The 25,048-nt window shown below is 40.3% G+C and overlaps 1 long non-coding RNA gene across 1 annotated transcript; it reads left to right on the plus strand.

Moving 5' to 3' along the window:
* Window positions 1-325: 325 nt before the first annotated feature.
* Window positions 326-24,810, plus strand: LOC130682705 (uncharacterized). The gene is made up of 3 exons (XR_008995996.1): window positions 326-496; window positions 20,135-20,266; window positions 23,707-24,810. It is a non-coding gene; the product is annotated as an uncharacterized LOC130682705 (long non-coding RNA).
* The last annotated feature ends 238 nt before the right edge of the window (window positions 24,811-25,048 follow it).

The raw sequence follows: 25,048 nt of genomic DNA on the forward strand, positions 1-25,048 counted from the left end.
CCTGGGCTGTAGGCTTGCTTGAACATGCCCTGTCACACTGAATCCCCGTGATGCCCAAGTGTTACCAGCCTCATTTTATTGATCAGGAGACTGAATCTTAGAAAAGTCAAGGCATCCTGTTGAATTATCATACAAAAGGCCAAGTTAAGGTTCTTAGTATTGTCTAATTGACAAACGTCCAGGCAAGATAAAGATCAATAATGACCAAGAATAAAAGGAGGGAGGAAGGAAAACAATTTCTAAAATGCTGTATATCACTTCTATCCTCTTGGCTTTACCCATTTATGTAAAAAACTACAACTAAGACAAGAGAGGAAGAGGAAGCGAGGAGGTCCAAGGGCCCTGAAGCCAGGCGAGCTGGGAGCCAGAGTGTGCAGGACGGCCCCTCAGAGCGGAAGGGCCCGTGGCTGTTCCCACCCGCAGTGGGGTGGAGGCTCTGTTCCTTTGGGAATGAAGTCTGAAGCCTTCGCAGATGGTGTTTATTGATTATTAACAGGTGAGTCTTTTCTGTAAGCAAAATCTCAGTCCCCAACTTACATTTAATGTCTTGTCAAACCACCGTCTTCCACAGTCGACCGAATTGAACATTTATGGATGAGTCCACATGTTCTGACTTGTAACTTTATACTTTTATAATTTTCACATACAGACATACATGCTTTTAAATACTATTTTGAGAGCACTCCTAAAATGGGGATTGCGTCTTGACAAAGTATCATAGCTGGAAAAGCAGGGAGAGAATTGAGAACAAATTAAAGATTTCATCCTAAATCTCCTTGACAGGGACTTATGTGGAGTGGTGAAAAAGCTGTGGATGGTTCTGGAGGTCATAGAGGTCAAGGTCATAGAACTACTATGTGTTGGAGACCTTCCCCCTCACCAACAGGTTTTAACTTCATTGTAATTTTTCTCAAGGTGTATTTGTTTGTTGGGGCTGCCATAACAAAATACTTTGACTTTGTGCCACAAATCAATATATATTATATTTAGTATGGATAGAAAACCAGAACTGGTTCCTCCACTAAAACTGTGACAAACTAAGAAGCCTAAGGATCTGTGTAGTTGTCAACATGGTTTTGAATCTGCTCTGGAACCAGGCTGATGCTTTCCTTCTTGATGTATGGTGCGCATGCTTACAGACAACCGCATTGTCTTCCTTGCTAGCAGCAGACTGGACAGGGTGAAAGAGGTGTTGATGGATGCCAGGTGAACATCATCACCTGCAGTTGGTTCCAGGTCTACAAGCACTGTTGCAAGTGGCAGGCTTGGTGAAAAAGCTGTTGAACATGTGGTCTTCTCCCCCAGCATCTTGTTCCCGGGTATTTGGACTGCAGGCTGCATATAGTATTTCAGGAAGCAGGCTTCTCAGCAGGGATTGCCAGAGCACCAGGGGGGCCAGTGTGGGTAGAGAACTATTTGCATATGGTGACTATTTGGAGAGATCATCTTGTTCAGAGGAGGCAAAATGAGTTGCAACACAGATTTCTTGCCAACACAGCACTAAGAGTTCGCAAGAAGAAATTAGAAAAGTGACATTCTAGATGTCTACTTCTCTGACCCTTTGGGACATTAATTTACCGGACCTGAAGTAATGTTGCCACCCACAGATTTGGCCTTAGGAAATCCACAGTATGAGAGGTGTCCTGGGTATTTTCATATGGATTTCTCAACTCAGAGTTAGCGATTGTCCTCACCACACACACATACCACACAGCACACACACACAGCTCCTCCTCTCCCTGCACACATTGCCCTCTCTCCTCCCAACACTCCACTCAATTTTTTCTCCAAAATAACACTTCAGCAAATACTTCCAATTTAAATAGCTACAGTAACACTATTGCAATGATATAAAATTACTTCCTGTCCATGAAGCTGAAGATACTTTAAAAAAGACTAACAGACCCTAATATTTCTACTAAGAGTCTTATCTATCCCCTAATGCATTATCCATTTCCATTTACTTAAAAAGTACCATAAATATGAATCGAAGAGAAATCCAGTAATGATGGTTATACTATGACAATAATTCATTAGTAAGAAATTAAAGAAATCGGAAAGTTCTTGGGGCTCATGTTTAAATGTCATGTCCAGAGTTTCAGTCTTTGTACCTGTTCAGAGAGGAGGAGGAAAGGAAGGAGAAAGCAATGGAGCATTCAGGGAATGAAAACTGGGGTTGGATATTCATGGAAAGTCCTTTAGAAGGATGACAATAAAAAGCTATGGAGCTGAGTTCCACTGAGGAATGGAAATGGAGCATGCACCACCTGTGAGCCAGTGCCCCTCAGTCTGACCATGTGCCCCCAGAGATGTGAGGATGCTGTCTCCACTGAAATCCTTGGCTTTGTCTTAGCACCCTTAGCACTGGCAGCAACTCCCCCTAGGCGTCCACTTTTGGCCACAGAATATAGTAATAGCAAATACTTACTATTAAGCAGTCACTATAGGCCAAACACTATGCTAATTACTTTACTTGCCCAGTCTCATTTAATTATCACAATAACCCTATGAGATGGATAATCTCTAATTGTCCACATTTAACAGATCAGTATGATCCTGTAATGCCTGGAAAGCAGCATTTTGTTGCACAGATTAAAAGGACATATATACAATTCTTATGACACTTTTGTTTCCTCGGTATCTTCTTGCTGGGTTGATTTTTCCATTTTTATATAGTGTTATCAGTGACTCCAACAGTATCTCAAGTCAGCTACTCACAGGTTGCATTTAGGAACTTCAGATGACACTTTCTTCTCTCCATAGTCATGATTTAAATGGAAACTGGTGTGTCCAGAATCTGTTGTGTTCAGAATCTGTTCTGAAAATTAGCCTTCACGGATTATCTTTAGTGGTGTTCTTATTTTTAAATTTTTTATTTGGAGCCCTAACAGGGTGAAAACCATGTTCTTAGAAGTGGGCATATTTCTTGTGGGAGTTCCTTTCGTTGGAGGATTTCCTTGTAAAACTAGGAACTGGCAGGGCTGTGACCTATGTCCTGGGCATCTGTGTACATACTTCGGGGCAGAGGAATAGCTTAGAGGGTGGCTGCCACCTTTTGTCTTTAGAAAGGATGAGAGAGCACTGGAAACTCCATGAGGACAGAGACCCACTGGCGCTCCTAGCAGTGCCCCGCACAGAGGACACACTGCTGGGGATTGCACACACCAGGACAGGCTCTGTCCTAGACACTGAGGGCTCTACACTCTCATTGCCTCCAGAGGCTGATCCCCTGATGCGGACACAGATGAATAAACGGGCTTGTGCCAAGTCACCATTGCACAAGGGCATTATGTGAATGCTTGGGAGGAGCACCTGCTTCATGAAGACTTCTCAGAAAGCTCCACTGAGGCTGAGACTTAATGAAGGAGTAAAAGCTATCCAGAGACTGTAGAAAAGGACCCTCAAGCCTAGTGCTTCTCAAAATATCAAGCACCTAGGGAGGTTTAAAAAAGATTCTGATGCCTGAGGCCCATGTGTGGAGCTTCTGATGTAATGGGTCTGAGTGTAGGCTGGGCACCACGACTTTAAAAGTGCAGCCAAAAGTTATTTAAAAGTGACTTTAATGTGCAGCCAAAGCTGAGAATCTGGGCTAGTGGCTCTCCGTACTGGCTGCACTTTAAAGTCACCTGGGAGGCCTTCTGCATCCGCCCCCAGACATTCCCAAGCAGTTTGTTTGGGATGTGTGTGTATTTCAAGACTCGCCAGGGCTGAGGATGGCTGCGTTGGGGGTTAGCAGCAGCAGATGCAGGGCAGGAAGCAGAGAACATGGCCAGTCCTGCTGCTGGGGTATGAAGGGCAGCAGCAGGCTGTATAGGACGGGAGGGCCTAGATTAGAAAAAGACTTCTTTGCCAAGTTATGGTGTTTGACATTCATTTGGGTGACAATGGGTAGTGAGAGCTTTAAGGAAGTAACATTAAAAAATCTGTTTTCAAAGACTGGATATAAGTCAGAAGGCAAGGAGTGCAGTTGGTTGGAAGTAATCTATCCCTGGACAGAATGGTGGAGGCTTGGGATGCTGGATGTAAGGCCAGATATTTTTTGTCTGAAGTCTCTTTACTGTCAGAGGAAGATGAAAAAAATCAACTTTTTCTTTTTCCTTTTCTGACTTGACTGCTCTACAGGAAAGAACAACAACATTCGTCAGAATTTCCAGGATCCCTACTTGGGGAATGAGGGTAGAGAGCAATTACTGAGGATGGGGAGCTCTTCAGAAGAGTCTAACAGCCTTTGTGGAGAGAGTGAACAGACTCCACTCTTCAGACAAGGCAGGGCAAAGACTGAGATTTTCAAGAACTATATTCATCATTCTGTGTGTGCTTACCTCTAATGAGTATGTTGGTTCTCTTTAGTATTTACTCTTACAAACTTAGCTTGTGGTGTTTTTTTCTTGGATCTAACAAGGAAAGGAAGGGGCCATTGAGAGAGGATGCTCAGGGCACCTCTTTTATCTTTCTTGGGTGACTGCTTCTGTTGGGAAAATGGCCCCAAGCTTTCCATGATTCAGAAGGCTGAGAAAGGACTAGGCGGCCACTCATGAGAAATGATGACTTGTCATCACTCAGCAAACATGTCACAGGAACGGAGCCTGAGGAACACCTGCACACATCCTGAGCACATCCTTCCTGTGGGCACTGCCCCTGGGTGACCTGCTGGAGTCGCATAAATCAACTGGAGAGGCATTAGGAGTCCTCTCCCTCCCTTCAGGTACAGATGAAAAATGTCATGGATGCTTGGTGCCGAAGGTGACTGATGCTGCTGAAATATGCCTTTGGGCTCTTTTAAAGCTCTCCTCATGGTAGTAATAGTAAGCAATTAAATGTTAAACTATTTTAATAACTTTCTTCTTAAAATTGGGAAATTTTCATTCGTGTGAAATGCTTCTGCTAGTAAAAGAATCTTTGTGGCCTTCAGGTATAGGATTCACTTTGGTCTAAGGGAGGCCAGAAGAACTGAGAAGGACCCTCAGCGCCAGGCCATCAGAAACCTAGGCTACATTTTCCAGATGGGGTAAGACCCACTAGTTCTTTGCATAGGTATGTTAGTGTGGCTCTTAATTTTGTACACTTAAGTTCCTTTTATTGGGTCAAAAGACAGAGTGGGCCCTTTTAGTTTCTCTATTAAAAATAATTGGCACTATTTATTGATCTTCTATTTGCCATGTGCTTTGAAAATATTATTTCCTTTTAATCTTTCCAAAAACTCTTCAGGGCAGTAGTATTGCTTCCAGTCTTTTATGCTGAGAGTGAGGCTTGGTGAGGTTAAGTGGCTTCCCCAATGGAGTGTTCCAAATTAGTGGCAAAGCTAATTTGGACCCACATCCACCTGGCTTTCCAATTACCTACTATTGTCTTTCCACCTCACTCCCTCTCCTCTCCAGGAAACCATGTCCCTGAAGTTGAAGGCCAGAACATAAGCTAAGTAATATGCTGTACTGTTCACGGGATCAACCCCTTCCCCAGGACTTGGCTTTACCTGAAGTAATTTCCCCCACGCAGTCATCCCTTCCTTGATTCATTGACTATTTAATGACTGACTATTTTGCTCCAAGCTCTGGGAGAGAGAGATAAACAAGGTAGGGTCCCTGCTCTCATAGAGTCTGGTGTCCTGTGGGGTAAAACAGACAGTGAATAGCAAAGGAATAATAACAGAAAGTGATTTGGGTCAGGAAAGGTAAGTGAGGCTGAGGCGGTCAGGGAAGGCTCCTCTGATAAGTGGTATTTGAGGTGGAGAGGAATGATGTGAGGGACCCAGTCATGCAGGGGCCTGGGGAGAGCATTCCAAGCAAAAGGAACAGTGTGGACAAAGGCCTGGGGGCTGGAACACGCCTGATGATCGCACAACCTGCCCCCTGCTCCTTTCTCCCCTCACAGACACACTTACTGAATGCCTAATACAAGGCAGCCATTTTGTTACTTCAAACTTGTATCGGTGTGCATAATTCTAGACCATTTTCTATGTGAAATCTTCTAAGATTGTGATGCTGATGACTATGGCATATGAAGGAGTTATATTCTAGAAAGAAAACAAAATCTGTGGCTAGTATTGTTGAGTGATTTCTATGTTGCAGTCACTATGTTATGTCCTTTTATATATATTATCTCATTCATTCTCATTCAATGGTAGTGACCATTATTATCTTCATTTCAGAGATGAAGAAATAAGGCTTAGAGAGGTATATCAGTTTGTGAAGGCTGCCTTAGCAGTACCACAGACTGGGTAATTTACACAGCAGAAATTAATTTTCTCAGAGTTTAGAGTTCCCTATTATGGTTAGGTTTCCAAATTGTCAAGGTTATGAGAACTATTCCCCTGGACCTTGGAGTTTTACCTATGAAAAGTGGACATCAGCAGAATGTTACCCCCTCATCCTTCTCTAACATGGCTTTATGGACCTCTGTAAATAAAGCCCTGGCCAGATCCCGTGCCGGCTGGAGTTCTCAAAGGGAGGGCAACACACTCGGAGAGCTTCTCGACAAACAAGACACTACTGACTTCACTCTGTGTTTAATGAATGGATGGAAATGGCCTGCTTACCTTCTCATATGTTCTCTGCAACAAATGAGTTTAATCACTTCATGTGGTAGGAGGCTTTGAGTGGGGATTACATTTAGGTAAATGTTGGAAGAAAAAATATAGTCAGATACACATATTAGAAAACAGGCTGCAGGTCTTCTCTGTGACACCGCATTTATTCACACAGTACTTCTCAGTCTGGAAAGCACTATCATGGTTTTATCTAATTACGCATTGCAGCAAGCCCTGGGCGGAGCCAGGGTGGGTGTTGTGTATTCTTGGCATTCCTGCTTCCTGTTTGAGGCTTAGCTGGGATAGTGATCTTCCAGGCCTACAGCTGGAGGTGCTGAAGTGGAGATCAGGACCCAGGGCTTCTGTTTCCACTCTTACACTCCAACCTTGTTCAATCTCCTCTGCTTTGCAAAGACAAGTTTGCTGTCAGAGCACCTATGCTGAGCAGCATCAGAAAGTGACCTACGTAGAAACAGGGCTTTGCTCTCTGCAGAACACACTTCTCTAACCTGTCATGGCCTGACACCTTCTCCCTTCTCAGATCTCAGTCTCAAAATTACCTTCTCAGGGAACATCTATGTGACCCAAAAGTAGCCTCCCACACCCCCTACCCAGTTTTGTTTTATTACATTGTCCTGTTTTCTTTGTGGTACTGATTAGGTTGTGCAATTACTGTGTTGTTATCTGTCTACCCCATGACAGCAGGCTTCCTCAAGACTGGGAGCCTGTGCATCTTGCTCACTGCTCTGCCCTCAGCACCCATAGCAGAGTCTAGCATGTAGTAGGTGTTCAATAAAGACAACACTAGGGAAGTGGGACACACTACTATGTAAAGTCACAAAGACAGTAGGAGGAGATACCCATTGTGGCTGAACCTCTTAATCTCTATTCGTCCTTGACAAACTTATTTTAACCTCTGTTATGGGTGAATTATGCCCCCTCCCAATTCATGAGTCAAAGTCCTAATCCCCAGAACCTCAGAATATGACTATATTTGAAGACAGTGTCTTTGAAGAGGTAACTAAGTTAAAATGAGGTCATGAGGGTGGGCCCTAACTGAATATGACTAGCATCCTAATAAGAGGAAATTCAGACATAGACACATACAGAGGGGAGATGATATGAAGATGCAAGGAGATGCCCATCTATAAGCCAAGAAAAAGGCCTCAGAAGAAACCAACCCTCCTGACAGCTTGAACTCAGAATTCCATCTTCCAGAAGTATGAGAAAATAAACTTCTGTTGGGTAATTCACCAGTCTGTGGTACTTTGTATGGCAGTGCTAGAAAACTGATAGACCTCTTCTAAGCCTATTTCTAAAACAAGGATGGTAATGGTCACACTGTTAAGTAAACATTAATATGATAGTACATATCAATGGACATAACAGTGATAACAACACAGAAATCACTCAAAAATACTAATTCCTGGAATATAAATTCTTATTCCTGGAATATAACTCCCTATGTCTTAATGATCAGTATCATAATCTTAGCACATTTCAAATAGGAAATAGTTTAGACCTACATAAAATTTTGAAGTAACAATGACTATCCTATACATTCAATAAATGTTTATTGCATGAATAACTGAATTTGTAAACATAATACATTTATCTCTATTCTCTTAGTAAATAATTCCCTCCAAGCTATCTAACACATAAGAGACACCAGACTAATGCAGCTGGAGAATTCCAATTGGAAACACAGCAAATCAACCTCATCACCTTATATACACATTTAGGTGTGAGCCAAACCAAACTTCTCATCTATGAGAGTAATTTCTAATTCCTTTCTGGAGCAAGATTATACCATGAATTAAGTCTTGCTTTTGTCTAAAACCTACTTCTTTCTCCCATGAGAATATCTAAACCTCTAGATGTTTCAGGGACAGCCCTTTACAAACAAAACAACAAAGAATCAGGGTGTCTCCCAGCCCCCTACTTCCTGAAAGAGGTTCCTGGTTCTCAAAGGTTTGCTCTGTCTAATGCCGGCACAACCAGCTCCAGATGCTCACACCCTGTATTTCCTGTTGGTAATGTCCGCTGGAGTATCTGGTCACATGGCTGAGAAACAAAACACACACACAGTCTCTCAAACACATATGTGTCAGAGAAAGAAAACGGGGGAGCTGGGAAGGCCCCTTATTTATGGCAGACACACATCGTTATTAACAACTTTATCAACATTTGAGAATATTTCCATGGGGCAGTTTCTGCCTTTGAGAATATAAATACCTGGGGATCCTACACTGCCTTCTGGACACACCTCTAGATTTGTAAGCTCTTTGCTAGCTCCCTATCACCAAAGAATATTTGCATTTTCCAAATCTCATATTACTTAGAAATATCTGCAAGAGAAGGTAATCAGATATAATCTGTGAGCCCCTACAATCTTTCCCTAGCACCTTCTTTTGCTCCCCATAAAGAGAGGAAGAACCAGCTTGAAGAGAGGAAATAATTTGTTTTTCTTGGCAGTTGACAGCATGGAGATTTACACAGCATAGCCAGCCAGGCTGTGACTTCCTTTCAGTGACTGCTGAAGTTAGATTCAAATGTGCTAAGTGAATATAGGAGCTGTTTTTTTTTTATTGTTTATGATAGATTTTACATACTCTCCTGCAAAGACTTAAACATATTCAATGGGGACGTCATTACCAATTCCAAAGAACAAAAAAACGTTGGTTTCACTTACTTATTTCACTTGGTTTGTTGTGTTAACAGATTATTAAAGATACATGTTTGCATTTTCTTTGTTTTATTAGAACACTAATTACTGTTATTACTATTATTACCAGTCTTTATAATAACATCTTACCTTTAAATGCAGTCTTTTGTGCTGAAATACCCGAAGCTATTTATGACCTATTAAACAAATTAGCCATGGGCCTCACTTCACTCTCCCCTAAAATGTACCCACTTCCTGCAGTGAAACCCAGCAGCTGTGTAACTGTAAGCCTAGCCAGCCTGGGATATCACTAAGGGCAGAGAGGACGGAATAACGCATTCTCAAGCCACCCAACCCCTAGCCAGGTGCTAACAGGCCCTAAGAGACAAGAACATGGGTCTTCTATGAACTGTGGGCCTTAATCAAAAACCTAAATAGGTAGAGAGATGATTCGTCTTCTCTTCTGGACCCAGGCCTAAATTAGTTCAAGGTGCAAGTCAAAAAATATATTATTTCTGCTAATGTTAAAGGGAAAATACTCTTGATGTTTTACGAGAAAGTATCTTTAAGTTAGAGAGTTAACACTATGGCATCATTTAACTTTTGAGATCCATTCGAGCCAAATTCAGATTCCTATTGTTTTCATGTTTACCTTTCACTATTCACTTTCTACAGTGAGAATACCAAGACCTTCTTGAATCCCATCCAATTCTATGTGTTGTTTTTTCCCCACAGAGAGTTTATCTGACCACCATTAACCTTTTCTGGCTTCCCTATTGAACCACACTGCCTTCTTTCTGCAAGGCCGCACATAGAGAACCTCTTGGACTTTGAAGAATTTTAGTGGGAAGCATGTAAACTAATCATCTCTTGAGCCAACATTTCTGTACTCTAATTTGGAGAAAAGTGGGCTTCCTTTTCCCAGATGTACTGCTAAGGGTCTGGGTGGACAGCAGCAGTAAGCCGCCTGCTTCTCCATTCTCACCAGTACCCTGTCACACACCCCGATAAACATGCTGAATTCTCCTTCTGAATGAGGCCCCAGCAGTCCACGCCCAGTCGCCTTTCATCAAACATGAAAGGCCAGAGAGGGCTGAATCTCCTAGGCTCTGAATGACACTAACTGCATCTTTCCCTCTTCAACCTCTTTCTTCAGCTGCTGCTTAACCCTTTGTTAAAGAACAGCTCTGGGGCAGAGGACTCAGCCACAATGCAGTTTCCTTTTCAAGTTTGGGGGAAATCTCCCTGGGTTGGATTAATAGTGAAGCATAACTGGAAGACCACAGATTATGGGCCTGCGCTTTAGAAAGCACAGCAAACATCATCCCTTTGAAACCTGATTTATCCTCCCATTTTTGGTAATGACTCCCAATGAAGTCTTAAATCCATTCAGCTATGCTACTAAATGTGTTATAAAACTAGAGAAATGCTGGCACCAGAATTTGTTCTTTAGGGTGCGGTTTCTTTGAGTTGGAGAGTGATCTAAGGGAAAGCAAGTTTATAGCTGATGAATGTACTTTGCACTGGTGTATTTCCAGGGGGCCTGGAAGGTTCCACAGTCTGATTTTTCTACATGCAAATTAAAACTCAGTTAAGATGAGGTTACCATATCACATACCCAAATTCAAATTCCTTTTATGTCATTTAATCATGATATAATCCTTTGTAATATGCAAAATTGTTTCAAGGTTTATGTCTACACAGAAGTCAAAGGAAGATTCATTGTAAATTTTTAGGATATTTGATGGTATTAGCAGTTAACTATGACTTCAGTGACTTGATTATAGATTGCCATGTGCTATGTTAACCAAATTTTAGGGTTATCTAAATGTATCTAGAATCCCAATCTTTTAGGGCTAGAATACAGAATTTCTACTTAGGAATTGGGTTTCATGATACAGAAAGACTTGCATTTGCATTAGTTACTCAATTTTGCCTGTGAGAAGGCAGGCAATGAAACATTAAAAAAATAATTTGCTGATTCTAATGTCCCCCAAATCCCTTTGGATTATTGGGAATAGGGATTGGCATCATTGGACTTTCCATATTCAACATTTTGGGAGACTAGAGAGAAGTTTATATCCGATCTCAGCGTACTTCTGTGATTAGCTGAACGACCCCAGAGTCTTCTCAGGGCAATGGAAAATATTTCAAGATTTCTGTTCTTATCCAGATGTTGTAGTGAATATATGGAGTTGTTGGTTTATGAGATTAAAACATATTCATGAATGCTCTTTATCATACAACTGCAGGGCCCTGCAGCAGGCAGAGCCCCATCTCATCCATTTGCACTGGGGGGTGGGGGGTGGGGGAGGGAAGTGTGTAAGTTGAAGCCAGCTGGACCACAACTGGCATAGCTTCCTGTTTGGTTGATTCAATGCCCCAGGCGCACTGTGATTCATTTGGCTTTTCACCTGACTATTCCTTTGTTAGAGAGGCCTGTGAAGTCGGATGTTAAGGATTTTTCCCTGAGGGAAGTTTGCTCTGAACAGAAATACGGCATCCATAACATCAACTTAGAAATGTGAGGTAAAAGTATTAATAATAGCAAAGAGAGATAAGAAAGTACCTGGGGACCAAGTGGTGGTATTTAAAATTTTTCCAGAATATTATGTATCTCCCTCTCATTTTTAAGTTATAAATAAACATGTATCATTAAAAATTAACAGAGGTAACATCTTTCTAAGTTGATTGATAGTAGCCACACTAGAGGGGGTGAGAATTTAATAATGTGGGTAACTGTTGAACCACTGTGTTGTACATTTGAAACCAATGTAAGATTCTATCTCAAATGATACTTAAATAAAAAAAATTTAACAGAGGAACTGAGCATCTATAGAACAAATTACGGTTGTACTTAAATAAAAAAAATTTAACAGAGGAACTGAGCATCTATAGAACAAATTAGGGTTGTAGAAAATCATTTGTTTTAAATAAAGGGCCATATATAGAGCTCCTCTTGTATGTAGTATTCAGTGCTGAAAGATGAGAGGTTTTAAAAATCACCTTGGAAAACAAGTAGCGTCCAGACCTTGGGTGTCTTTATATGTGCTTCATCTACAAAAAAAGGATTGCTGGGTAGCAGGGCACTGTAGTAAGAATCAAATCAACCTGTGTAGCTAAAGAAACAATTCTATGAAGGCTTTGTTGTTTAGCAGAGCTCTGAGCTGGGAGGAAAGTAAGTTATTTTCTGTTAAGAATTAGATGTTAAATAAGTACTTGGTGTTGGTTTGGGGAAGGATAAGAATATTTGAGCACATATACAAGAAAGAAAAAGGCAAGATCAGATAGTTTAGAGGGTTCAAAGCCAGAATCTAGAAGAAATATTAGTATAAGAAAGAGTAAACAGGTGAGTTTCCTGGATGGCATCAAAATATAAATTTATATTTATGTAAAATATAAATATAAATAAAACAATAAGCATTGTTTTATTTTGTAATCCTCCAAAAATGGATGGTATAGAGTTGACTGAATTCTTGTAGGTTTTGTAAAAACATTACTCAAATGTATTTTATTTCATATCATTTTTAGTGCAATGTTAACTAATTGGTATAAGACTGATTTTATTTGCCCAATTAAATTTAAATTGATTTAAATTAATCCAGTTAGTTTAAGAATATAACTCTTGCCAAGTCTGAATATAAAACATTTGAAACGATGATTCCAATATATTTCAGGAAGAAAATCTGAACAGCAAGGGGCCACTTAATCCAACAACATAGTTCAGGGAAAAATCTTCAGTCTGGCCATAGACATATTTATCTGTACTCTTTCTTTTTATTGTACTCTATATATTCCCAGTAATATTATTCTCTGGAGTCAGGTCTGATTTCAACCATGGACAGAGTTTCAAATCATAAGATTTCTGGAAAAGATTAATTCCTAATTCCTCTATGCTGGACAGCACGTCTCTAGCAGATTTCAGTGACAGATTGATTCACTTTCAGCTTCTTTAGAAGAGCAACTCTAGCTGTTTGAAGGCCTCAAGCCCTTTGGAAATGTAACCATCCCAAGTGAACTTCTTTTTTCCTAGAACAGACTGCAAATTTACCATAACTCTGGGTGTGATGAGAGAGAAGAAAACCCAAGGTGTTGTCCCAAAGAAGAAGCTGCTTCCTTTACTTCCATGATATCAGCTGTTTCTACTCTTTTGTCACTGAGTGTCCCTCCCTAATACAGAGACAAACTGCAACCACCTTCCTGTATATGCCTGCCATCTTAATTCAGTGATGAGCTTCATGAGGACATATGCTATTTGTTCATCACCTCTGTATGCCTAGCTCCTAGCTATGCACATGGCATAGCAGATGCCTAGAGAGAGAGAGCACTGAACAAAAGCAAGAGCAATGGTGGTCTCACAAGGTTTCCTGATGTCTCTCTCTTCCCTGACACCAGAGGAACCTCTAAAAACACCTCTTATTTCTTCTCTCTACCCTTGGCTGCTCTTGGGCTTTATTTAGGTAGGAGTTTGAGTTCTAAAACCTACTACAAATTAAGAATATTAACAGTCCACAGTGGGTGGGGGGTATGGAGTGGGGGGAGAGCTCACTTGTTAAAAAGGGCCCACCTTAGATGAATAATAAAAGATAGTTATTTTTTTAAGAAAAATAATGACTTGAACAAGAGGACTGGTTTGTCTTTTAAATAAGTAGGCACTTGAGCAAGTTAAACACTGTCATTGGCAAGAGATCCTGCTTCTTCTTGCTAGGCAGAAATCAAGTTGGCTTTACTCAGATGGCAGTTCAAATTTCCCAGCTGCTTTAGATTCTATTCCAGACAGACTGAAAAGAAAAAACAAGGGGCAGTGGAGAAGTGGGCTGCCCCAAACCACTTAATATGTCTGCTGTGGTTGTTATCTGATAATCTTGCAGAAACCCAGCAATAACTGGGAACAAAATGAGATCAAATAGGACAGAGAACCAGGGCACGCTAAGAAAAGCACTTGATTACATGGAGATTAGAGTATTTAGATAGGGTTGACCTGTTAGTGAACAAAGCTGGTGCTGAGGAGGAATAAATTTCCTCTAAACCTCAAGGTTCATCTAACTGGTCTATGAATCAGTTGACGTGAGACAAATTCACAGGAGCAAAAAAACCCCAAAGTTTAATTACATGCATACAGGGAAGCCATAGACAGGGGTTCCAAAGACGGTCAGGGAGGAGGAGGTATAAGTCATCCTGAGCCAAGGAGAAGCAGCTAGGGGTCTGAGGCTTCAAAGGTAAAGGTAAGTAATTTTCAAGAACATGGAAAGAGTAAAGATTTGGTAAACAATATAGTTGATGGGCCACACAGAAAAGCGGGGCACAGAGCAATTTTAAAAGTCTTTGCCACATGCCTTCCTATCACCTCTAGTTTACACTATAATATAGCATCTGTGGTGAGAGCCCTCCTCCTGCAGCGGTTCCTCTAATCTGAATTCGTTTCAGGCAGCTGTTTAGGAGGGGAGAGGAGGTCAAAGTATCTTCCTGAGTCCTTACACTATCCTTTCCCTTGAGAACACTGGATTCAGTCGATTTCCCTATCTCACATACAGCTAAGGTCAGGATTATCCGCCTCTGCACATGCTGACCCACAGCAGACGTATTAAGTGGTCTGGGGGCAGCCCACTTCTCCATGGCCCCTTGTTCATTCTTTTCAGCTTATCTGGAATAGAAGTTTTGAAGTATGTCCAGGAATCTGTGTTTTTAACATCATAATCCTGATCCTAGTTCTTATATAAAGTTTTAAGATAAAATGTTAATTCTAGCCCATCTGGGTATATTATTGCAGGCAATACCCATTTGTTTGCTTTTCTAGGTTTTATGCCCCACTCTCTTAATGTCACATAATAGACCAATACTTGATGCATGGCTCACCACTTTGACTAATTCATCTGAAAGGTTCCATTCAATGTCAGACTAACATATATCAGAGTTGTATGTGGGACAGGGAAATCGGCTGAATCTAATGTTCTCAAAGGAAAGGATAGTAGAGGGACCAAGGGCAGGCCACCCCCAGATGTGCCAGTGTGACATGCATATTATTTCAAGCTGAAAAGCACAAGGCCCCAAAGACTCGGGCCCCTACCCCCTTCTCCTTGGCTCAGGATGACATATGTACCTCCTCCTCCCTGAGTGTCTTTGGAACCCATGGCTATGGCTTCTCGTGCATATTTGATTAAACTTCAGGTTTTTTTCTTCTGTTAATCTGTCTCATGTCTATTTGATTCTTAGGCCAGCTAGAAGAACCTTGATGTTCTTCCTCCCAAAAATAGTCAAAATATGTGCCTCAATGTTCATGTACCAGAGTTCATATGTGTTATTAGTCAGAGGCCCTTAGGGATACCTGGAACACCTCAAGAGGTAAAAGCAAACAGTGGAAACAATGAAGAAGAGAGTCTAAAAAAGCCAGACAGAAGGTTGTAAAAAGTCTAGAAGCATAAGACCACTGATATATAAGCAAATACCCACAAACAGCTGAATAGTTTCCAAGGTCATTACGCCTTATGGAAGAGGAATATAATCAATGGCTGAGATGGCTACTTAAGTTATTAAAAAGTTGAAAATATGGACAGAATAGTTCAAGAAGAAAGTGAAGTGCACAGTATACTTTAGAAAACTTTCTATCCAAAACTTTTCATGGCTTTTAAAGTATGAAGGTATATGTTGTCCCTTACCTAACGAGTTCACCAAGGATACTAACCCATAAAACGGTCTCAAGCCCCACTTACATTGCAGCAGGAAAAGTGTAGGAAGCTACTGAGTGATATGAATTTCCCTGGCAGCAGAAGGCAAAACTATAAGAGATTGGTTTTAATCCTGTATGAAAAAGTAGGTTAAGTCTTCACCAAATTTTCCTTTTGAAAAAAATACATATGCATAGCCAGCCATGAAGGAAATTTCATAGTTAGTGATAAAAGAAAAGATTTAGACCTAATCTCAATGCAAGAGCACTGATATATGCATCAAACAGAAGAACACAGAACTTCAGGGGGTAAAAACAGCAATGAGGAGGATGAAAAACCTTTGCGTCTAAGGTTGTGATTGCTCTAACTGTTCAGTAACCACCTGCAGTTCAGGACAGACGCTGGATCCGCTTAGGGCAGGCTGGAGGGGACTAGCCTTAGCGTCACTGCAGACACTTGGTGGATTCTCTCCAAGAGAAACAGCATAAACCCCAGGGGTAAATACTTGATAATTCTTCTAAAGAAAGTGACAAAGCTGTTGTCAGGGCTGCATATAGTTAGTGTGCCACTAGAGAAACTTACGTCCTACCCAGGAGATTTTCTTTTTCCTCATTATATGCTGCTGGTCTGAACAGGTTTAGGCTCATTTTGCCTCTTCCCTTTCACAAAAGTCTAAATCAATGAGAGATAATAACACCAACTGAAGAAAGTGAAAATTAGAATTTAATATGCAGCCCTCAGGGAATCCTGAGTACTGGTGCGGTTCCCTAGTGCAAAGAATGATGGTGGAGAGTAATTCCTGCTTCTGTTGGATGATTAAAAGTTCAAACAGGGAACATAAAAGATAAATAGAAGGTACCAGAAGGAGAGTATTCTGTGCTTGGATTGAATTATTTTCCTTTGGCATATGAACTTTGTTTTCCTGTGAAATTCGCTTGGTTAAGCAGTGAGCTGTGGCTGCCTGCTAGCCCTCTCTTAGTGGGGCCTCTGGATGTTCCTGAAGGAACGTGAAGGCATTGATGTGTTTGTGTTTCAGGCCTTGTAGCCTGGAGCCTGCCCTGATACTGCTGTGTTTGTGTTTCTTCCACATAATGTTGAACTGTATTATTTAAATACCTGACCTGTGAAATTGGAAGTCCTGGAGGATTTGGCTTCCCAGTCTCTGCAAAATTAGTAAAATGTGAAGAAGAGATAGAGCCAGTGTGGAGTAAGAGGGAAACAGACAATATGAAGAGTGGGCAGGGGAGGCAGTGAAGAATTTTGCCATTAAACCCCCAAACAACTTCAGAGCTTGATTGAGCTGAAGTTCTCCCTGCTGGGAATGAGTCCATAAAGGGTAGCTGACTTTTCAGACAATGATCTGAAGATATTGTCCCTGCTCCAAGTAGGATGTCAAAAAGGATTTCTACTATTGTGCAGGCAGTATCTGGAAGCTAAGCTTACAGGCAGCCAAGCCACCATTGGCATTCTGATGATGTCCTGGTTGTTTTCTTTGACTGTGCAGATGTTACGAGCAGCCTGGCAAGTAGTAGAGCACTGGAGCTGTAGTGAACTGCCTTCAGAGGAAATGTGTGGGGCCAGGGAATCGCTCCCTGATTCTCTGATTCTTTGGTACCACCTTCACACCAGAGTCCTCTCAAGAGATTCCTTTTAGAGCTCAAATTCTGATAATGTAACAAAAGGTTGATGGGTGAAAATTAATCTCATTTTATGCAAATGAGCTTAGTTCTGACCTGTCACATCAGTCCGAAGACCTGCCCACTAATGAAGTCAGGATGAGGGACTGGCAAGTTGTTCTGTGATTCATGACTCCAGCTTCAACTGACTTGTGGTGATGGATCTAGGCAGGGCACCCTTGGGAAAATGTGTTCTTGGGGGAGGAAGATGCCTGGACAGTACATTGAGATTTTCTGTGCTGTCCTGGGCTATTTGTGACTTAATGGGGATATTTATAGGTATATTACAAGTCCTTTGTTGTTTCAGAAACCAATGAAGTAATTTCCATAGGAAGTTAGAGGGGTCTGTGGCTATCAGCTGCCCCTATTTAATTTGTCATAAAGAGAAAACAGAATTTATCCATTTGGGAAAACCAGAAATGGAACAGTTTATCAGAAGGAAAACTTTGATAAGATTGAATGAAATGTTGTATAAAGATACTACCTAAAACAAAAATAGTATTTCTAGTGATTAAAAAAATTTTAATTATTTAAACATATGTGATTTCTCTACTGTGACTATTTAATGACAAGACACCATTTATACAGGACTTATCACATTGCCAGAGCCCTGCTAAATATTTTGCATGCTTTACCTCCTTCAGTCCTTACACTGATCCTGTATTTTACAGATAGGAAGAAGGAGGCTCCAAGGGATACAAATCACAGTTATTACAGAGAGGTTAGTAACTTGCCCAGATCTATACAGCCAGGTAAAGAGGGAGACAGAGCTTGAATAAACAGGTGTGTTTTGATCTTCTGATAAATTCACTTCACTGTGTTTGAATATAAATTCACATATACATAAACACACGTACCAAATTTATTTATTCATCCCTTCTACAGATACTTATTAGAAACATACCTTTTGCCAAACCCATGCTAAGCTCAGAAGACCTACAGGTGAAAACATAGGCTCTCTCTTCTTAATGAGTTTATGGCAGAGCAAAAGAAAAACAGTGTTTAAAACACGGTATGTGCAAAAATGAAAGTACAAGGTGACAAAAGAAGAGGTGGGGCCTTATTCTCCAAACACAGCATTAGAAGACTTCCCTGCTTCTGTCAAATAACCAAATATTTTTCTGAACTACTGATCTCAATTTAAATTTAAGATAACAGCAAAGGAGCTGAGGTTGTTTACTTGGTTTTAGGAAAACTCCTATCTGGATTTCTGCAAAGAGCACCGGAAAGGGTGTATTTCTAGACCAGGGAAATTTCCTTCTCCCAAATATAGAACCTCTAGGAAACTGTTCTTAATTTAGAAACCAACTTCAAACTTTGGTGCTTGCAGAGTGGGTGGGTTGAGGTAAAGCATAAGTATGAATCTGCTATATATATTTGATTTTCTTCTTTCCATTTCCTTGACAATCCTAGAATTAGGTACAAAAAGACTTGCAAACAATAATTTTTAATTGTTTTCACACAATAAACTGCATGTTTCCTTGGTTGACACAACATGAGTTTCTCCTCAAAATTAAAGTTTTAAATATTATCAGAAATGGCTTTCAAAAGCTATAAGTACTCATTCTGTGAAAGCTCTGTTGAACAGTCTGCACTAACCAAATCTTAGTGATTGTTCTCTGGCTGAAAAGGGAAATGTCATATAAACTGAAATGTGAGAAAAATGATAAAAGTAAACAGCATGTTGGAAGGGTGCTTCATTGTTAACCTTTACTAAAATGTACACCAGTAAGGGTTGCATATTTTATACCAGGTGCTCAGATAGCTCAGTCAATCCTCACAAGAGTCTTAGGAAGTAAGCCAGGTAAGTTTTTCTTCCCAGACTTCCAGGGAAGGAAGTTAAGTCAATAATACTGTCACACCCTCCCTCTAGATCAGCCAATTAAAAAAGATCAGAAAATGAACCTAGCAATACCTGAATCTAAGTTCAGTGCTCTTCACTATGTGGTGTCAAAATTATAACTAGAAATACACAGTAAGCTCCCTGACATGAAAATAAAAATCACTTCTAATGATGTTAATGGGATAATGTATAAGGGAAGCCTTTATTTCTTGTTCATTTAATAAATATTTATTGAAGCCAAGCCATTATGTTAGGAGCAATAATGAAACCTGAAGGTAAGCAGTGCGGTACCTCTCCTTTGACCAGGAAGATCTATGTGTGTGTACATATGCATACATGAAAATACATCTTCTCTAAATACAGTCTGAAATGTAGGCTGTAATCAAAATTATGAAATAAGTACAGCTCCCCTCCTTGAGATGTTTCAGGCAGCTGAAGATAGACTGGATGAACATATACACAGATTAAAGATTTATGGAAGCTGATTATACTTAAGCTTACAAGGTGACCAATTTATTGGCTTAAAATAAGCTTTATGTCATCGCTACCTTTAGACTCACTAGGTCTGGTGGTCAAGGTCGATGTATTAGAATTTCTAAACTGTGTTCAGATACCACACACCAGATTTAGCCAATATTGACACATCCTGATATTTGCTATCAAGACTGAGCTCATAATTAAGCTGCTGAATTTGGGACTTTATAATGAAACTCTTGATGGAATTTAGACTGGTGAATTTGACATTTTTTTTATTTGCAGACATGAGCTGTGGTATCAAAATGCTAAGTATTCAGAGACTGCTGCAGAACGAAATACTGTCCTTACATGTCAGACCCTAGAGAGTGACAGGTCAGACTTCAGGCTGTGGATGGAGGCTGCCCTTACATACAGGTCTGTAAACCTATCTGTTTGTACCTCTCTCGCCCTATGTTTCCTATGCATCCTTGTCCCTAGTCAGAGATTTTGTCCTTTCCTATTCCTCAGAAACATATAGCATTTTGAGTATCTATTTCAATGCCTCTCAAATATAAAGCTCTCTCCTTCCAAAAACAGATTTTTCCCCTTGAATTCATGTTCCTTTGTGGAGTTCAGTCATACCCATCAACTCATCAATCAGAATAATAAATATGACTTGGAATACATGCCCTTAGGTAAAATAATAATTTTGTGAAATTGCTTTTTATTGTTCTTAGTTTAACATTTCTTAATTCTCTCCTTGGCTTTTAAAAAACTCATGCATTTCTAATTCTTTAAGTCACAGACAGGTAAAATTCTGGTAGTCAGTGAGCCATCGCCATTAATTACTTTTAAAATCATCAGAATATTTATGCAGAATAAAAGATTAAAAGGTTATTTATTTTTTGTCAGCCCCTCTGACTTTAGCCTCATTGTAACCCTGTCCGTAGGTGAACAACTTATATTCATATGATCCATGAAACATTAAGACTGTGGTTCAGTCTAAGAGTGATGTCATTTCCTCCACACCACTTGCAAAGTTTTGTTTTTAAGGAGCCATTGTTGTATTATGAATTATATTGTTTCACAAATGGTCCCATTGTCCTAGGCATGGACTCCATATCTGTTAGTAAGACTGAGGAGGAGGGCAAGGCCTGAGGTCATTTACTCTCATGGTATGACTCTGGAGAGAAACTGTCTGGAGCCCATGATTACAAAGGATAAGCAATTGATTCTCTAACTAGTACTGGATGGAGAATATATAAATTTTTAAAATACAAGAAATCTGTAAAGCTTACCCTGTTTACTCTCTGGAGGATGTTAAGATGGAATAGAGTTTTGCTTTGTTATGCTCTAATAAGGCAAAGTTCAATATAGGCTTATGATCTCTCCAGATAATTGAATAAAAATTGTACTATCTTGGCAAATATATTTGAATAGCTAGCACTGACTCACAGATTTTCAAACTAAGAAATATATATCATTTTGAAATTAAAATACGTTTGAGTCATTATACCAATGGACAATTTTGTACTTACAGCTTTGGGGGCTTTTACTGATTATGACCTGAGCATACACCCTTGCCTTGGAGAAGCCCCTCAAGTATGTGCTGACCCAGATGTGGGAATTCGATTAAGCAGAGATTCAGGAAAGGGCAGGCTGTGATAACAAGGTAAAGGAAACTAAACAGATGTAAGTCAGTCACAGGCCCTTTGTTCTCCCTCAAAGGGTGCAGATAAACTCTTAATACATGTATCCTTGAGATGTCTTATAGGAACTTAGAACCCCCATCAGGTGGGCCATCTGTGGCCCATAAGCATGGAGACCCCAGACTGTTGGAGCCAGAAGACATATAACTAAGACTCCTGAAATAATGTTAACTCATCACTGGCCAATCCAAGGAGTGTCCATGAGCTGGTCACACTCCCTGAGACCCTTACTCATAATTTTGCACTTAAAAACCCTGGCTAACATGTCGAATTTACCGAGTATCATAATTATTCCAAGTGGTAAAGACACCTCAAGACAAATGCTGGGCATAGAAGCTACAGGGCATAAATATGCAAAGAAGTAAAAAGCTAACCTTTTCAAACAATAAGGCTTCTCTCTCACTTACCAACTTAACATTTCCCTGTATGGCTCCAGAAGATGACTGGTTAGCCAGAGACGGGTAAGATTCCTCAAGGGAGGAACAACCTAAGACAGGCACAATCGCAGGGGGGCCATCAGGTGAGAAATTGGGGATTAACAGAGGTGAGGCTTAGAACCTCACCCCCCCTGTTCTGAGAGAAATCTTCTGCATACATGGATGTTTTATTGCCCTTGTCTAGCTTGGATTAACACATAGTCTACAGGCACACACCTGATCATCTACATTTGCTCTCTTACAACACTAAACTATGTTTTCTACCTTTATCTCGTATCTACCTACCACTTCAGCATTTTATTAAAAATAATAATAATAAAGAGAGAAATGTGGTATCCACATATAAATCAAGTATAAAAATCAAATGAATATTCATATTTGAACTGTTTATAGTTCAGAATGCATGAACAAAACCAAAAGCTTCTGTGATGACTGCCCTTGTACTGTTCACCATGTAACTTATTCAATATGTAAGAATTTGTACTCCATGTAAGAACTTGTTCGTTATGCATCAGAAGATTGGAGACTGACGAAAATTAGGCTTGGGGTGGATTAATGATTGTGCATTGAGCATTGACCCCCCTGTACAGAATTTTATTGTTGTTAACAACCATTTGATCAATAAATATGAGAGATGCCCTCACACACACACAAGAATATATATATATATGTGTGTGTATATATATATATATATATATATATATATAAACACACTTCCAATTGTAAAATAAATAAGTAACCAGGATGTAATGTATAGCATAAGGAATATAGTCAAAATATTGTAACAACTTGGTATGGTGATAGCTGGTACCTAGAATTATCATGTATATAAATGTTTTATCACTGTGTTGTACACCTGAAACTAATGTAATACTGTGTGTCAACTACCCTTCAATAAAAAATAATTATCCAGGAAAAAAAAACAAAAACAAAAAAACCCCTGGCTAGTAGCCCAATGAGGAGTTCAGAACTTTGTGTGTTAGCTGCCTGATCTCCTTGCTTGGTACTTAAACCCACCCACTTTCTTTGGTTACAGCCCAGTGTCAGTGTTTGGCTCACTGCACATTGGGCCAGTGGACCCTGGTTTGGCTGGTTCAATAGCAATTACTTAGGAAAAACTCCGACAGAATTACTGACTCAACACTGGACTTCCTTTGGGTCTCCTCCTTCATGCTGTTCTTCCCATTGGAGGGCCAGTTATAGTGGGTAAGACACGTGTTTCCTGACACTTCCATTAAATTGGTTTCTGCCTCAGCCTAAGCATGTGACACCTCATGGAAGGAACTCCACTTCTTAAGCAGCATGGAATCTTTTGAAAATGGAAATTATATACAGTCTATGAAGAAAGAAAAGAACTGCAGGAGGTTTCAAACCAGCGAGGCAGGGGCCTTGCCCCATTCTGCATTAGCTGCTGCATTGTTTGTTTGAGGGGCCCTTGTTCTCTTCTCCCAGTCTCTGCAGACTGACACCTGCAGGGGAGGGATGACTCTCCTCCATCTTATTACTCATGTAGGCATATCAATTACTGAAGCCTGCTGAGGGCATTTTCAGGCCAGGCCTAATGCCCACAAACAAGATGATAAGCTACATTAACCCAAAATGGTTGAACTGCTAGGAAAGAACTCATTTTATGTATTTAGGTTGCTCTGGAACAACAATGGAGCCATCATATTTCAAAGATAAACAGTGTTACTTATTCTCATTTTCATTGTGGAATGTTTTCTTACAGTGTGAATTCATTGGTTAGATTTTCACCTTCATCATACAAGAGCCACAGAAAAACACCTTGATAATCTAGCTCAGCAACAAATGCTCCCAGAATTTACTTCTCCAGCTATGACTTCTCTGGAGATCTCTGGATTCTGCTCTCAGAGGCACAACATGCAGCTGGTCTTCTACCTTTGAACTGGTTATGACTGTATTCACAGTTGTTTTCTCATACGATGCTCACATAGGCAGAGCAGGAGCTAAATTGGGCTCCGGTAGGGTTTCCTCATCCTGAGCCCGTTTTTTGTGCACACTGCATTCATAAATAGCTTGTGAGGCTTCGGGCTTCTGAGGTCACCGTGCTTCACACAATTGTTCTCTGCAGGGCTACGTGAAAGACAGTGGCTGGGCTGAGGTCTGGAGTTCCTGAAAGTTGGGTTTCTCAGCATTGAAGGGCTATCTCTTCTCAAACAAAAGCACAGCCAGGCTGTAGAGGGTGACCTCGGTCATTGTTCTTGGGGCCTGTGACTTCACAAGTGGAGGTTACTCCTGAAAGTAACCAACCTCTAGGCTGATACAGTCTTGCTCTCAGGACACTATGTAAATAACAAACTGATATCTGTAATGGTATAAATGCTTTGTAAACTCTCCTCTGTAAAAAGAAATGCAAATGAAAGTATTATCTGAATACTTTGCCCTCCCGCTTCCTGGATACTCCTCAAGCTTAATCCTAACAGACATCACAGAGTGTGGGTAAATGAAATGTAGTGATGCTCAGCCGTTAGTCAATAAGAGGAATACGTTTTGTAGGTGTGTGAAGAAGGTGAGAAAATAGTCTAATGTCTGGAAGTTGGATGAGGAGGTCTGAGGAGGTAGTATGGAGGAAAACAAGAAGAGTATTGGGAGTTTCTTATGTGTTGACATGAACACATTATGTTGCCATGCAGATCTAGGAGAGAGCATAGCAGCCACTAAGAGATCACAGCTCAGTCTTTGCTGTCACACTGGAACATTTTTGTCAATTGACTTCTCTTACTCTGAATGACTTACTACAATAAATATAAAATCCACCAAAATTTCCTGAAACACTGAGATAATTTTCCATTTATTTCTATGGAAGCTGTAAGGTAGAGAGATAGATACATACATACCTTTGCTTTTATAGTTAAAACTGTATAGATAAATTCATTCATTCATTCATTCACTTATTCATGCATTCACTTCTGTCCAGGGCTCAGTAATTTATAGCAACCTGCAAGCTTTAGGGTAGGTCTTTTAAGAAGGAGCAGACAGGTGGAGGAAGCTGGGGATTTGATAAATAATCACTTACAAAATGCGTTCAGTTATATCTTGCACTTGTTTCT

The sequence above is a fragment of the Manis pentadactyla genome, chromosome 2, assembly GCF_030020395.1.
Source record: "Manis pentadactyla isolate mManPen7 chromosome 2, mManPen7.hap1, whole genome shotgun sequence".
Lineage (NCBI taxonomy): Eukaryota > Metazoa > Chordata > Mammalia > Pholidota > Manidae > Manis > Manis pentadactyla.